General features: G+C 36.2%; 1 protein-coding gene across 2 annotated transcripts in view; it reads left to right on the top strand.

The window, feature by feature from the left end:
* The first annotated feature begins 2,509 nt into the window (after window positions 1-2,509).
* Window positions 2,510-13,348, top strand: part of LOC115221293 (midasin-like) — a 31,035-nt gene continuing 20,196 nt past the window's right edge. For both annotated transcript variants that reach the window (XM_029791441.2, XM_036510862.1), the window contains exon 1: window positions 2,510-2,671. The gene's annotated coding sequence lies outside the window, so the exon portion shown is untranslated. The remainder of the gene's footprint in view (window positions 2,672-13,348) is intronic.

A 13,348-nucleotide genomic window follows, 5' to 3' on the forward strand; every position in this document is an offset into this window, starting at 1 on the left:
AATGTAAGTGTACATGTTCAACAGAGTGCCAGTTTTCTGAGAGAGAAGCTAAGCATAAGAGGAATTGGTTGCTGTGTACAAGAGAGAAGACTGTGCTGGTTTGGTCATGTGATGTGGATGGATGCCAACAGCTCCACAAAGAAGTGCCGATCTCTCAAAGTGGATGGAACACATGGAAATGGGAAGACAGGAAGACATAGGATGAAGTACTGAAGAATGACTTCAAGAAGCTGAAACTTTCAAGCAAGATGACAAAGGACTGAGATCTCTGGTGCCTGGTTTTACTCGAGAAGACTTATACTCCACTGCAGAAGTGCTGAGATCGATCCTTTGGTGAGCATAAAACACCCATGGGCGCCACGTAAAAGCACCCATGTGGTGCCACATAAAAGCACCAAGCACACTCTGTAAAGTGATTGGCGTTAGGAAGGGCATCCAGCTGTAGAAACCATGTCAAATCAGATTGGAGTCTGATGCAGCCCTCACCCAGGGCAGTCGCTGGAGCATCATGTACTAAGGGGCACCAAGGAGGGCGTGACAAAGACAAGGAAATTTCCAAGAAAATACACACCAAAATTCAGCTAGTCTGAGGTGCCAGCAACCCTAGGGCCGACCCTGCCCCCATCTGTCTTGCTAGCTATGGTCACACCATCCAACCCATGATGATGACACATGCACATTTATGAAGACCAAACCATGTATGTGCAAGAAACAAGTAGGTATACATGAACTGCACACTACTTGCAAGTAAATCTGCAGGATGGTACAAGTGAGTCTGGAGAAAATCCTGTGTTTGCAACCTGTCAAAGATGTGCAAACTGCATTGTAATAGCTTTGGAGTCTGTAATGGCCGTTGCTGCTAAATCATCAGCAAAGTCATAGAACGCTGTATTTACCCTTGAGTAGTATTCACATCTTTGTGTTTATTTGTTACATTCAGTTTTTCTGTGTATTATTTTCTTAGTCTCTCATACCACGTATACTATTTACAGTGGACAATAGCTTTGTACAGCTGTAGTGATATATTAATCATCAGAAATTATGAATAAACCCATTTTTAAATGTTATATAGTTTTATTTATCATGAACAGAATTTGTAGTTCTCTACACTTCTTTCCTAGAATGTCAAACGTCAACTCATTGGCATTCTCTTCTCATGCCTGTTTTTTTTTTTGTCTTTGCAGATGTCGACTTTTGACCGTTCAAATTGAGCACCGACATATAGATATCGCCAGCAATGAAGTTCCGGCGAATGTCATGGCTATTGTCCCTTAGTTCAATAAAGGGAAAAAAATTAATGACGTGCACAGAATTAAATTCATTTTTTTTTTTCATATAAGTTTTTGGTGAAATGCCATAGTTTAACATATGCTATATGCAGTGTATAAAATGGCTACATTTTTGTTAAACAAAAATAACCATCTAAAAAAAATAAAGACGCGCTTAAATTTAAAGGACAAGCACGTGAATCTTTCAAAAGTAACGTCGTAGTTCTCTCAGAAACTAGATTTTTGTTCGTTGACAAAGATCTGATTTTGTTTTCAAACATTAAAACAAACGGGGACACACATAAAACAAATATCAAAAAGATATCTCTTTATTGTTAATAGTTCCCCTTTGTGGGGATGATGGGTTGGCAAAAATGGTAGAACTCTGAACAAAATGCATTGTATTTAGTTACAGTTTTTATGTTCTGATTTCTAAATCCCGCCAGAGTTGACTTTATCTTTCACCCGACAGAGTGTCAATAAAATAAAGTACTCCATCTAATACTGGAGTCAATAGAATCGACAATTCTTTTCCCAAAAATCTAAGGGTTATGTTAGAAATAATTTGCCTTTGTAGTAAAACTTTCGTTTTTATTACATTGGCTTTTATTTCAGAATATTTAAGTTCACGGTAGAACGGCATACCTATGCAAAGATTTACTTTGTAAAGTAAATATACAAAGATTTACTTTGTAAAGTAAATACACGATTCAATTGTTTCACCTAGAAAGCCAGACAAAGTTGATAAAAGTTTCAAAATGCTAGTGATGGCATATCTGATATCGTGACCGGCTTAATCCCTTAAATGTGTTAACACTAACTTAACTATTATTTTTCGTGTGGATGGCGTGTCTGAGTAATAAATCTCGGTGAGGACTTATTTCTCATGTTCTCCACCCTAAGTACTTTCATCGTATATACTGCCTGAGATTAATATTAATGAAATTAATTCACTGATAGTCAATGGTAACGATAAATCGTATCCCCATGAAAACAGCATAAAAAAACTATGAATAAAACACTGAACACTCCCTGTTAGGGTTGTGTGTAAAATTAGAAACAAAGGGTTTTATGTTAAGCAAGATAACTACATATATATATACTTCATTATAATACTTGCTTTTTTATGAGCTTAAAATCATTTTAAATGTTTTCGTATATTTTTTAGCTAATTTTAAAATTCTCTTAAAATAGAATGAATTATATCTGAAACTATTCCGCATTTTCGTAATAAGTAACATCGCAGTATGGCGTCGCGGCCAACACACGTGGCTTGATACCGTCTCATTTATTTCTACCATCGTCAAACGTTTCATTTGATTTCCCCACTTCATTTCCCGCACATTTTATCCTTCATCAAGTTTGAGATGGGCCGCTGCCGCACAAGACGACATTACAATAAGGTAAATATTACATTTCAAGCCGTTTCCAAAACTATTCTTTGAACATGAACATGAAAATGTCTCTCGTCCATTAATTCACTCTAAATTATCGGCTTTTATTGTTATTGTTTTTTTTATTTCATGGTTTCGGCTGAAATTTTTCTAACAAGGATGTTAATAGTTATTATAGCTGGTTGTCTCAACAAGAAATAAATATATTAATATAAATTTCCAAAGTTTTTTTCCCCCCTACAAAATCTTTAGATGGTCAGAAAATATTCAGTTTACTAAATAGAAATGAAATATGCCACTTGGTTTCAATACGAAATATACATTTTCAGTTATCCTAATGCATGAAGAACCTCTTCCGAACTTTCTAAATTTCTTACTTTTAGGTTTTATTTCACGTAACATTACAGAACATTTACCAATTTATCTTATGATTGATAAATTCCTAATCTAAATGTTTAACCCACGTTTAGTTTTTTTTTTTTTCACGGAAAAAAAATTTCGTTTTCTCTGCGTTACGTTTGTAATTTTTCATTAAAATAATTAAGTATAACTGGTAACAAATTTTGTTAATAGAGATCCTATTAGAAATAAATTATAATACCATAATTCGGAAATGATTATCTTACAACTGAAACTCGAGAGACTTCGACAAAAGCTGCCGGAATATGGCCATTGTTAGTTTCCTAAATATTTTATTTTGTTTTTAGTTTATCCGTTGTTTCTCTGGTTCTTGCATATCACTTAGATTGTGATCTATATCTTGTTATTTATCAGATTTTTAAGTTTTGCTTCAGATATTTATTTTATATACTCTGTTTATATTTAGCATTGTGTTTGATTGATTAAGTCTAAATATTATGAAAACGTTAATCTTCTTCTTGTCAACTTGTATCACATCAATCTTCCATTCCATATAAACATATTGGTAAATTTAGGATTTGATGAGTGATTTTTATTGTTTCCGTTACGTTCTTTTACCAAATAGAACCAACGGCAAAGCCTCTGTGGTTGCTATAAAAGCAGCCAAATCTACTTCAACATGCATCCAACCGTCTTAAGACAGAGAAAAAAACTCGCTGTTTGCGAGGAGAAATAAGAAGATGAAATGCCTTCTATCAGAGTTGGTAAACGACGTTTACGAAATTATAAACATGCGATAATATTCTGCCTGTGTAGATTTTACATATGTCTTTCGAATTATATCAGTACATACCAATAATTATATGAGAAGGTATCCTGGAACCGCAGAAATACATCAGGATTGTTAACAGTTGTTTTGCTCCAGGTCAGCGTGACCGTGCAAGCTTCTGATCAAATGCATTCTGAGTATATAGAACTACTTTGAGATCTTTACCATTCAAATTTAAAACTAGGTAATGCAGTGCTTTGCAGACTTTTTGCTGGAGCGGAATCCCAAGGAAACATTCCACTGGCTCGAGGAACCCCTGTGCAATAAGTTTAATAGTCTTATGCACACATGTCTGTACAGGAGAATTAAAAATTACTGCCGATTTTAGCAGTTTTGTAACTTCTTGCGGAACCCTGGTTGAAAACCACTGAGGTATGTAGATAGAAGGGAATTTGGCTATTTCTTAGTTTTTTTTTTTTGTTTTTAGCGGTTACCTAAAGGCTCGCTCATCAACGTGTTAATTATCGTGATGAATGCCGTTATGTCTTAGATTTTAGTCGAGTCTTATCTATCTTCGAGTTCTGCTGATAGAAAAGGCATGGGTGTCACAACTTCCCGATTTTCTAATACACAAATTACTAGATTTTCCGACATCGGTTATGTCCCTTTAAATAGTTTTTTTTCCAGTTTAGCGGCAATCAATCGTTTTTAGTCTCAGAAATGCCATTTGCAACTAGTCATTTGTTAGTTTTCGTGAAAAGTTTTTATTTACTTTTGACTTGTCGGAAGTGGAAGAAGCTAATGGGTGTACGTGTGGGTGTGCGCGAACGTGTTATTTTATGTATTTGTACTCTCACAGATTTTACATACACAAATGAAACCGAACAAGGTAAGAACGAACCCTTAGCTGCCTAAATATAGCTGAGAAGGCCAAAATAAACTTTGTGTGTAACTCTAGAGCTATATAGCACCAAACGAGTATATATATATATATATATATATATATATACATATATATATATAATGTGTGTGGTAACTGTTCAGTTTAGTGATATTAAAAAGGTAAATAAAAATTAAGGGGGAGATAACTAGTAAAGGGACAGAAAAGCCAACATAAATACTGGATATTTAATTTGGAATCGATCAGAATGGCACGTGGAAGACCAGCGGGACCGCAATTCATTGTTCCTGAAATTGAAATCCTCAACCGTGAATCAATCTTGGAATATCACCCAATTAGCTGAATCACGAGACAAAATTCTTCAGTGGTTGGTCCGGCGTCGACTAATTATGAATTTATACACATGCGAAAAATATAATTCGCCAAGTTACTTTACTACAGTAATCTCCCCCTTAATTTTACTTTTTACTATCACTAAGCTGAACAATTACCTATATATATATATATATATATATATTTATATTTATTTATTTATTTATTAGAAGCTGACGCCTCTGAAATTGTTACTGACTTTTTGGGACAATCATATAGGCGTGCTTTGAATTTAGGACTTTCATTTTTGTCAATAACCAACCAGCTCGTACCATTTGGTTTGGCGGTAATATATATACACACACACACACACTCGCTCACAATGTGTGTGCATTATGGTATGTTTCGAATTGCCCAAGACTGTGGCCTTAACTCATTAAAGCGAGATAGCTGATGTTATTCTGTAGATATATAGAGTGATTGTACAATCCGTACTTTTTTCCCCCCTTGTACAGCTTTCACTCATAAAAGTTTGTCCATTCTGAAACCTATTTTGTCAACGTTGGAGTCTAACTCCAACAAGCGTTCGCGCGTTGTACTAAGAGATCTGCATAGGCGGAGGTAAAGAATACGCACACCACCCGTTTTCGGCGTAACCAAACCCCTAACCCTAATCACCGGTTGTGCGTATTTTTTACCTTCGCCAAATGGTGTTTGTCATCTTGTCAAGTCATATACTGCCAGTTAATAACAGTTTAAGTATTATTCGATTTGCTACTTTAAACTATAATTTGTTGCATTTTTTCCACAGAATCTTTATTTCTGTTCACTACTGAAATTAGTATTGAGATTAATGTGTCCCAAATACGGCGTGTTTATGCTTGTTATAAGTTTGGATCGGCGCTTTCTGAGAAAAATTGCCAAAGGTTTCACTTTTAAAAACGATAAACATGTAATGGTGAATGAACTGTTTCAAACTGATTTTTTTATTGCCGAGCAAAAATCTTAAGAATCTCAATCAAAATTCTTTATAGAGAAACTTTATAAAACATTAACTGTGATTTTAAAGGGTAAATATTTCGTAAAGAACCCATTCGTACCTCGGTGTGAAATCATTTTTTTTTCCACGGGTCTTTTCGAGTGCATACAACATATCTGACCTGCAAACCCGCCGCAATCCACTTTTTTCCGGAAAAGAAGGGGGGAGAGTTGGTGGGAAACTGAGTTTTGTTTCGCGGGTTTTTGTTTTTCTTTTCCAGGTTATTTCAATACTTTCAATGAATGTCACATCGAAATCACGCGTAAACAGCACCTTCCGCCAGAAAAAGGAAAGATTTGGCTGCTATTTCTAGCACGCCCTGCTACCATTTAACAGCTATGTGCAATATAAGACCCGCCGATATTTCGCTGTGAAATAATTTTTTGACACTCCCTTTTCTTTTCTGGAAAAAAATTGGCTTGCGGCGGGTTTGCAGCTCAGACACATTTAATGCACTCGAAAAAACACGTGAAAAAAATTTTCACACCGACGTACGAATGAGTCCATTACAAAATATTTACTAAAATTATTTTTCCCCATGTAGAACCCACACGAATCAACTTTGTTTATTCATAACTTTCAGTAAAATCTGTGCTTTGTAATGAAATATTCTACAAACACCTAGAGTTACTGAATTACGATAATATCGAAATTCAATGTGAAAAGAAAAATGGTGAGTACATATACATACTGACACATAATTTTTTTCGAAATTTCAAATTTCAATTTGTATGTGTGCAAGCCCACTAATTTTTCTCCTCTCCCCACCCCAGCCACGAAAAAACGTTTTTTCACAGTAAATTCCAATATAATCGAATTCTATACCATCTGAAGCTTATTTATAGAAACTTTCATTTAAAAATATCAACTTTTCTAGTAGTGTGCTTTGGTGATCCATCTGAACATCGATCGCTAACACTTTCGGCCGATCTGTCCAGGTTAGGCGTCCCTACACTCACACACTATCCATGGTGTTGCTGTTCCCGCTGCCCCGCGCACGGTCGAACGCACCCATCCATATATAAGAATTGGGTTTATTACAGGTACGACCTGGCTTCTCTGTCACGCTAGTGTAGATCAAATTGGGAAGTTGGGGGAGACTTCAAATTATGACGCTCCACTACGGCACTGCACGTGGCAGTATGCCATTCACATCCAGTTTTTTTGTGGAGGCGCAATGGCCTAGTGGTTAGGGCAGCGGACTTGCGGTCGGAGGATCGCGGTTTCGATTCCCAGACCGGGCGTTGTGTGTGTTTATTGAGCGAAAAACACCTAAAAGCTCCACGAGGCTCCGGCAGGAGGTGGTGATCCCTGCTGTACTCTTTCACCACTCTAAAGGCGGTGCTCCAGCATGGCCGCAGTCAAAATGACTGAAACAAGTACAAAAAAAAAAGTTGTGAGGAAGCAGCCAGGGAGTATAAATTGTGTAGGTATGCCATCTCACATTGTGTTCATATCGAAAGATGACCGAAAGTCCAAATAGCTGTTTAAGCGTATCATTTAGTTATTTTATAGCATAAAAAACAGGTCTTTCCTTGAATTTAGTGCTCTGTTTTTACTTTGTCAACGCTAGGCTAATATCCTTTTGTTTGTCGCCAGCGAAGCCTATCGTAAATATGTGTTATAATTGTTCGACATTTAATTATTCAGTGTGAGTTCTTTGTCAGATCGTTTAGCATATAAAAGCGTTACCCTAAAAGTTTATTTGAAATAATTTTCGCAATACTTAATTAATGCTTTTTACATTGTCATATACGTTACTTTTGTTCTTTTGCTCAAGTATTTGATACGAGAATCCAATTTTCGTTTCTTCAGAGTGCAGAACCCAGTTTTTCGGTTTTGTTTTCTGAGGAAATCTGTGCAATCTACTTTGCCTTATATATTTCAATCAGTATCATTTGAAACTAAAAGACCTGCAGCTTTGAAATATATTTGGGCATTTGGCTTGAGATTGTCAGTTGTGTACCCTTACAGACTGCTAGTCTACTTTAAGGGAATTTCAATTAATATTAAGTCTGAAAAGAAAAGGAAAATGTAATAGGATGATTACAATACCTTTTCACTTGGTAAACTTTGTATGCATTACAGTCTCAAATGTGACGTTTTTTTAAAACTTAAAATCAGTAATGTATTTTTATCCTCTTCTGGGTGTTTTTTTCTTTTACTATTTGTCCTCGAGGAAGGGGCTGTTCCTTTTGGCCTTCACATGTACTTCAAGATTGGTGAGACTAATATGGTTAACATTCCTCTTGAGCAAGTTGATTATTGCAGAAAAATCATGTGCAAGGAGAATATTACAGATGGGTGATGCTCTAGGGAAGGAAAGCTGAGCATGGTAATTAAAAGCAGGACCTGAGGAGTGGTGGTGGTGGTGGTCAGTAGTAATGATACAATGGGTGACAGGATGAGAGATTGCTGAGTAGGAAATGCTTCAGTCTAGCTGCAGTCAAATGACTGAAAGAATAAAAAGAAAATACTAAATTTTAAAATATTTCAAATAAGTATTAGGTTTTATTAATTTAAATAACACAAATTGCAGTTGCTTATAATTTTATCTTAGCTTTTCAGTTTTCGTATGTAATAGTTTCTGTTTGGGAGATGACATATTTTTAAATAATCTCTTAATATTGGATATTTTCTTCTATTACAAAACAACTGTGTAAAAACATCCCTGTTTAAGTGACATAAATGAATGTTAATATTAGTTAGCCTATTTTAAATACTAAAGTTTTAGCTTATTTAATGTACCAAGCATTAAAAAGCTAACTAGAAATAATTATGTGATAAGAAGATAAATTATATTAGTTTATTTTTTTGTGTGTGTTTTTTTTTTGCAAATATTTGCTCTCAACTTTCTCTTGCTTGGCTCTAGAAGAAATTCTTACAGTGACATGCTTGCAATTTGAAGCCGAGAAACACTTCGGATGGGTTGTTGAACACGTTTTGTAGCAGCACATTTTTAGTTAATACTTTTTTTTCATTGATAGGGTTTTGACTTTTCCATCCTGATTCTCAGCTTGTTCAGCTGGAAAATGGCTATCTCTGAATTGGCATTTCACTTGCATTTAAACTTTGGATCTTCAAATGCCACAAATGCTGTTGCAAGAATTTTAAAACTTCACTGATTGTCATGCCACTACAGTACAGGCCACCCTCAATGCTAACCAGAGTGGTTTGGATACACTCAGTTTTCCATTACAAGTAGATTTAGCAATAGTAAAAATTTACCTTATGGCAAGGTGGCTAAAGAGCAGACAGCATTACAATCTAACTATTCTGATGCAACAAATCTAATCTGTTATTACTATTAAGGCTAAGTTCCAACCTAGCCACAGCAACAAAGTTCATCATCACTGCTTCGAGGTCCTGGATACATTCCAGGCCAGTGTCTGCAATTGAGTTGTCAATGTGCAATATTTTCCTTTTCTTACATCACCATGAAGTGGAATCCACAAAGCTAATTTGGATGCTTCCAGCTCAGGGTGATATACGCAGTGACCAGATAGTCACAGCTGTCTTTGCCTGATATTCTTTCTAGCTTTTGGCAGATCTCCATAAAAGCATCACTTGTCATGTTGCTGTCATACGACAAATGAATGTCTAATCTGTGATGCAATCTGCAGCAGTTTTCTCGAGCAGTAACCTGATGAAATCAATATTAGGCTTAGGTTTTGTTGTTTGTGTCAAAGAAAGTACTTGTTGCTCTTTGGTGATGGAAACCTGTTGTAGTTTATGATCCTGAACTGTGCTCTACTCTGTTTGGTATGGTTGTGATTGCCACTCACAGGAATGAGCCTTGCAAGTGAAAATGGTTCTGTCTCCCTCACCATTCTTAAGGGTAACATATTCTGTTTGTTGAGACTATGAAACATTTGCATGTACTATCAACATCATTATTTTAATGTTCACTTTTCCATGCTTGCATGGGTCAAATGGAATTCATTGTGCCAGATTTTCTATAGCCAGATCCTCTCTGTCACCAACCCTCATCTGTTTCCAAGTTAGCTAATACTTTTCCTTGACTGGACATGACTTTATAGAAGACTGTAAACAGATAGGTGCTGGCATGGCTGACCAGTAAAAAGCTTTGGGGCTTTGGGGGAGGGGGGCTTATGGTAGATATGTGAGGGTATTAAGGGTGATAGCAGAAAGATGACAGGTGGAGACAGTAGGCAGTGAGGAAGACTATGGGAACTGAAAGTGGGTTAAGGTGGAGGAAGAAAGGTAACTGAGAAGGGTAAGGAGTGTAGTAAGTGCCAATTCTGCTCTAAGGTGATAGAGGAAGTGATGAGTGTGCTTTTCAACTACGTGGTTCTGGGTTCATCTTGGGCCGACCAAAGTCTTGTGAGTGGATTTGGTAGACAGAAACTGAAAGCAGCCTATCGTGCGTGTGTGTATATATATATGTGTATATATATGTTTATGTGAGTGTTTTTGTATCTGTCTTCTGCCACTGCTTGACAAGTGGTGTTGGTGTGTTTACATCCTCATTTCAGCAAAAGATACTGATAGAATAAGTACTAAACTTAAAAAAAAATATTAATTCCCAATTTTCCTTCAAATCACAGTCTTAAAAAAAGGGAGGATATATTGACTGATGGGTACTTTACTGTTACCGGCAGCTAATTTTTTATTTTCCAGAGTGTTAGTAAATAAACCATGACACTTGCGAGACAGGTGTAATAGTTGATTGACAGACTTCTCATGGAGAGAAGTACCAGTAGAAATTTACCGTAAAAGACATAGGATTGGAGAGCAAAAATGTAAAAAAGAAGAATGTTTTGGACAAAAAATTCTTTCACGAAGGAAACAATCATCAAATTCTTTGCCATTTTCCTTGTCTGTGGGGTAGTGATAGCTGTTCTGAAAGCCCACTGTTTCACTATTATACCTGTCTTACAAATAGGGAGTTCAAGGATAGCAGTCAAACCATCATTCATCTTGGTTGCTTTCAAAAATAGTATTTTTTTTCTTCTTATTCTGGCGTGTTACATCTTGTGTTATGTTGATAAATTTACTTTTTGATAAAGTGTCCTCAACTCTCAACACTTTTTTAAATGCTGTTCTTGTCTTGCATGCATCTCCTTGATTTTACAGTATTTTGTCTCTTCAGCATGCTTTGATTTTGGTTGTTGAAAATTATATATTCCTCCACTACTGTTCCTTCCTTTGGTTCCTCATACATTTGCTCCTCTTCCTACTGACCATAAATTTATTAGAACGTTTAAATACAAAGAAACAGGAGAGAAGAAAGGAGAAAAAGTAGTGGTGGGGTAAAGTAGCAGACAAGGGAGGGGGCCACACTTTAGAACAAATGGTATGCCCAGCTGTGCCCTTCAGTAATGAATGTGATGGCATTGCTACAGAGAATGGTCAGAGACACTTACTGTGGCAGCTACTCCACCTTGCAGGGCTAATTTCTCCAACAGGTTGCCTATGCCTCTATTTTGTGGAAGAAATCAGTAGTAGGGGGACCTAGAACACCTGGCATCTGATATTGACCAGCCAGACCCCTGTATTTGTTGAATTTAATAAATTTTTATTCATTAATCAAGGCAAATCATTATGGCTCTATGAATTCTTATTTAATATAATCTATTTTGAAACACATTTTGTTTCAAAAATTTTCCAAAGTTTTCTTGAATTATTAATCACATCATCATACATCCATTTTTCCATGTATGATAGAGGGAATTTGTTGAGGCAGATTTTTTTTGACTGCATAGCTTTCCTTTCAACCATGACCTTGTTTTCAAGCAAGCTAATATATAGCTTATGGTTGAGGGGAATATGTTTAAATTTGACTTCTTGCAGTAAGCTTAACTGAGGATGGGATAAGAATGTATAATTCAAAGCCCGAAACCAGTATTAAGCAATCTGCCATTTCCTCTGCGACCTTCACAAAGGTAGGAGCCTAATTTTTAATTCTTATTCCTTGCCTGATTTTTCATCATGTTTGTTCGTAAAGTTAGCTCTCTGTGACTTCCGAGGTCATTTGACTTCTATCTCTAGCAAAGCTGGTACTCTTCCAGTACTATCATATTTTTAAAACTTGCCTGCATGGTTCATGCTTTGAATAGTCACTAATATTACTAATTTTATTATTAATGATATACTTGTATATCTGTTTTTAAATGGTGTCGTGAGTTGATCATTAATTCATCTAAATCTTAAGTTTTACACATCTGTTTAGTATAACAGTGTTACAACTTTTTACAATCCCATTGTATCTCCTGTCTATAACATGGTGGCTTTAATTTTCCCTCTATCTTGTACATGCTCTGTATGTGTATTTTTATTTATGGCTGTATAGTTAGAGGAGGTGTGGTGCTCATTCCCCTTATCAGTGCCTCTGAGTGAGAGGCAAGTAGAAAGTTATCTCCAACCCAGTGACTTGGTCCAGGTGCTTGCAACAGAGTGCATTCTGCTAAAGACACACAAGAGCTAGATATGGTGGTATGAAACTGGATGACATTAAGTCCATCTCCCATAAGCAGGAGTGGTCCTTCTAACTGCTTTCGTAGTTTCTACCGTTCAACTTTCACTTATGATCCTGGTCAAACTGGAGCTCTGGTAAACATGTCATTGCAGAGCAAGCTTATCTATACAACCATACCTATAAATATCATTATTGGTGCAAATTACTGTATATACCCTACATTATTGGTTTGTCTTGACCTAACTCTTCTGCTTATTGAAGTATGTTTAAAGACCAATGTTAGGGTTTTACTTGTGTCAGCGAATGAACTAACAAAGTAGGGTTGAACCAGGAAGCTGGTAAATGCGGATGCCAAATGCTGTATGTAAACATTGACATCTTGAAGCTAATGCTTTGAGTAATTCAAAGCAATTTGAATAAATAAGCAATTACATTTGACAATAATTTCAATGCTTAAAGGGTGAACCCACCTAATCATGAGGTTGTGTTATGTTAGAGTTCAAAGTGTGTGTATATATAGTTACAAAAGTTTAGCCTATTGAGATGTACACTGGTCATATCAGGCTGAAATATTCTTTTTTTTTTTGTGTTCAAGCCAGTCAGATCCTGTCTCTCACACCTACCCTACAATGTCATTCTAAAAATAATCACATCAAAATTTCAAAGCTCTGAGATGATGCGTCATTAATTCAAAACAATGACCAATCTAGAAAAGGACTTGGAAGCTTAAGAACCTTTCGCAGGGTCAGAGATTTAGGGTTATCTTTGCCGAGAAATTTGATGATAGGGAGGAGAAGCTACAATCCTGTGACATAGAAGGCAGTTGGGAATTCCTGCGAGACAGCTTGCTGTGTGTCACAGACCAA

Source organism: Octopus sinensis, linkage group LG18 (assembly GCF_006345805.1).
Source record: "Octopus sinensis linkage group LG18, ASM634580v1, whole genome shotgun sequence".
Taxonomy (NCBI): domain Eukaryota; kingdom Metazoa; phylum Mollusca; class Cephalopoda; order Octopoda; family Octopodidae; genus Octopus; species Octopus sinensis.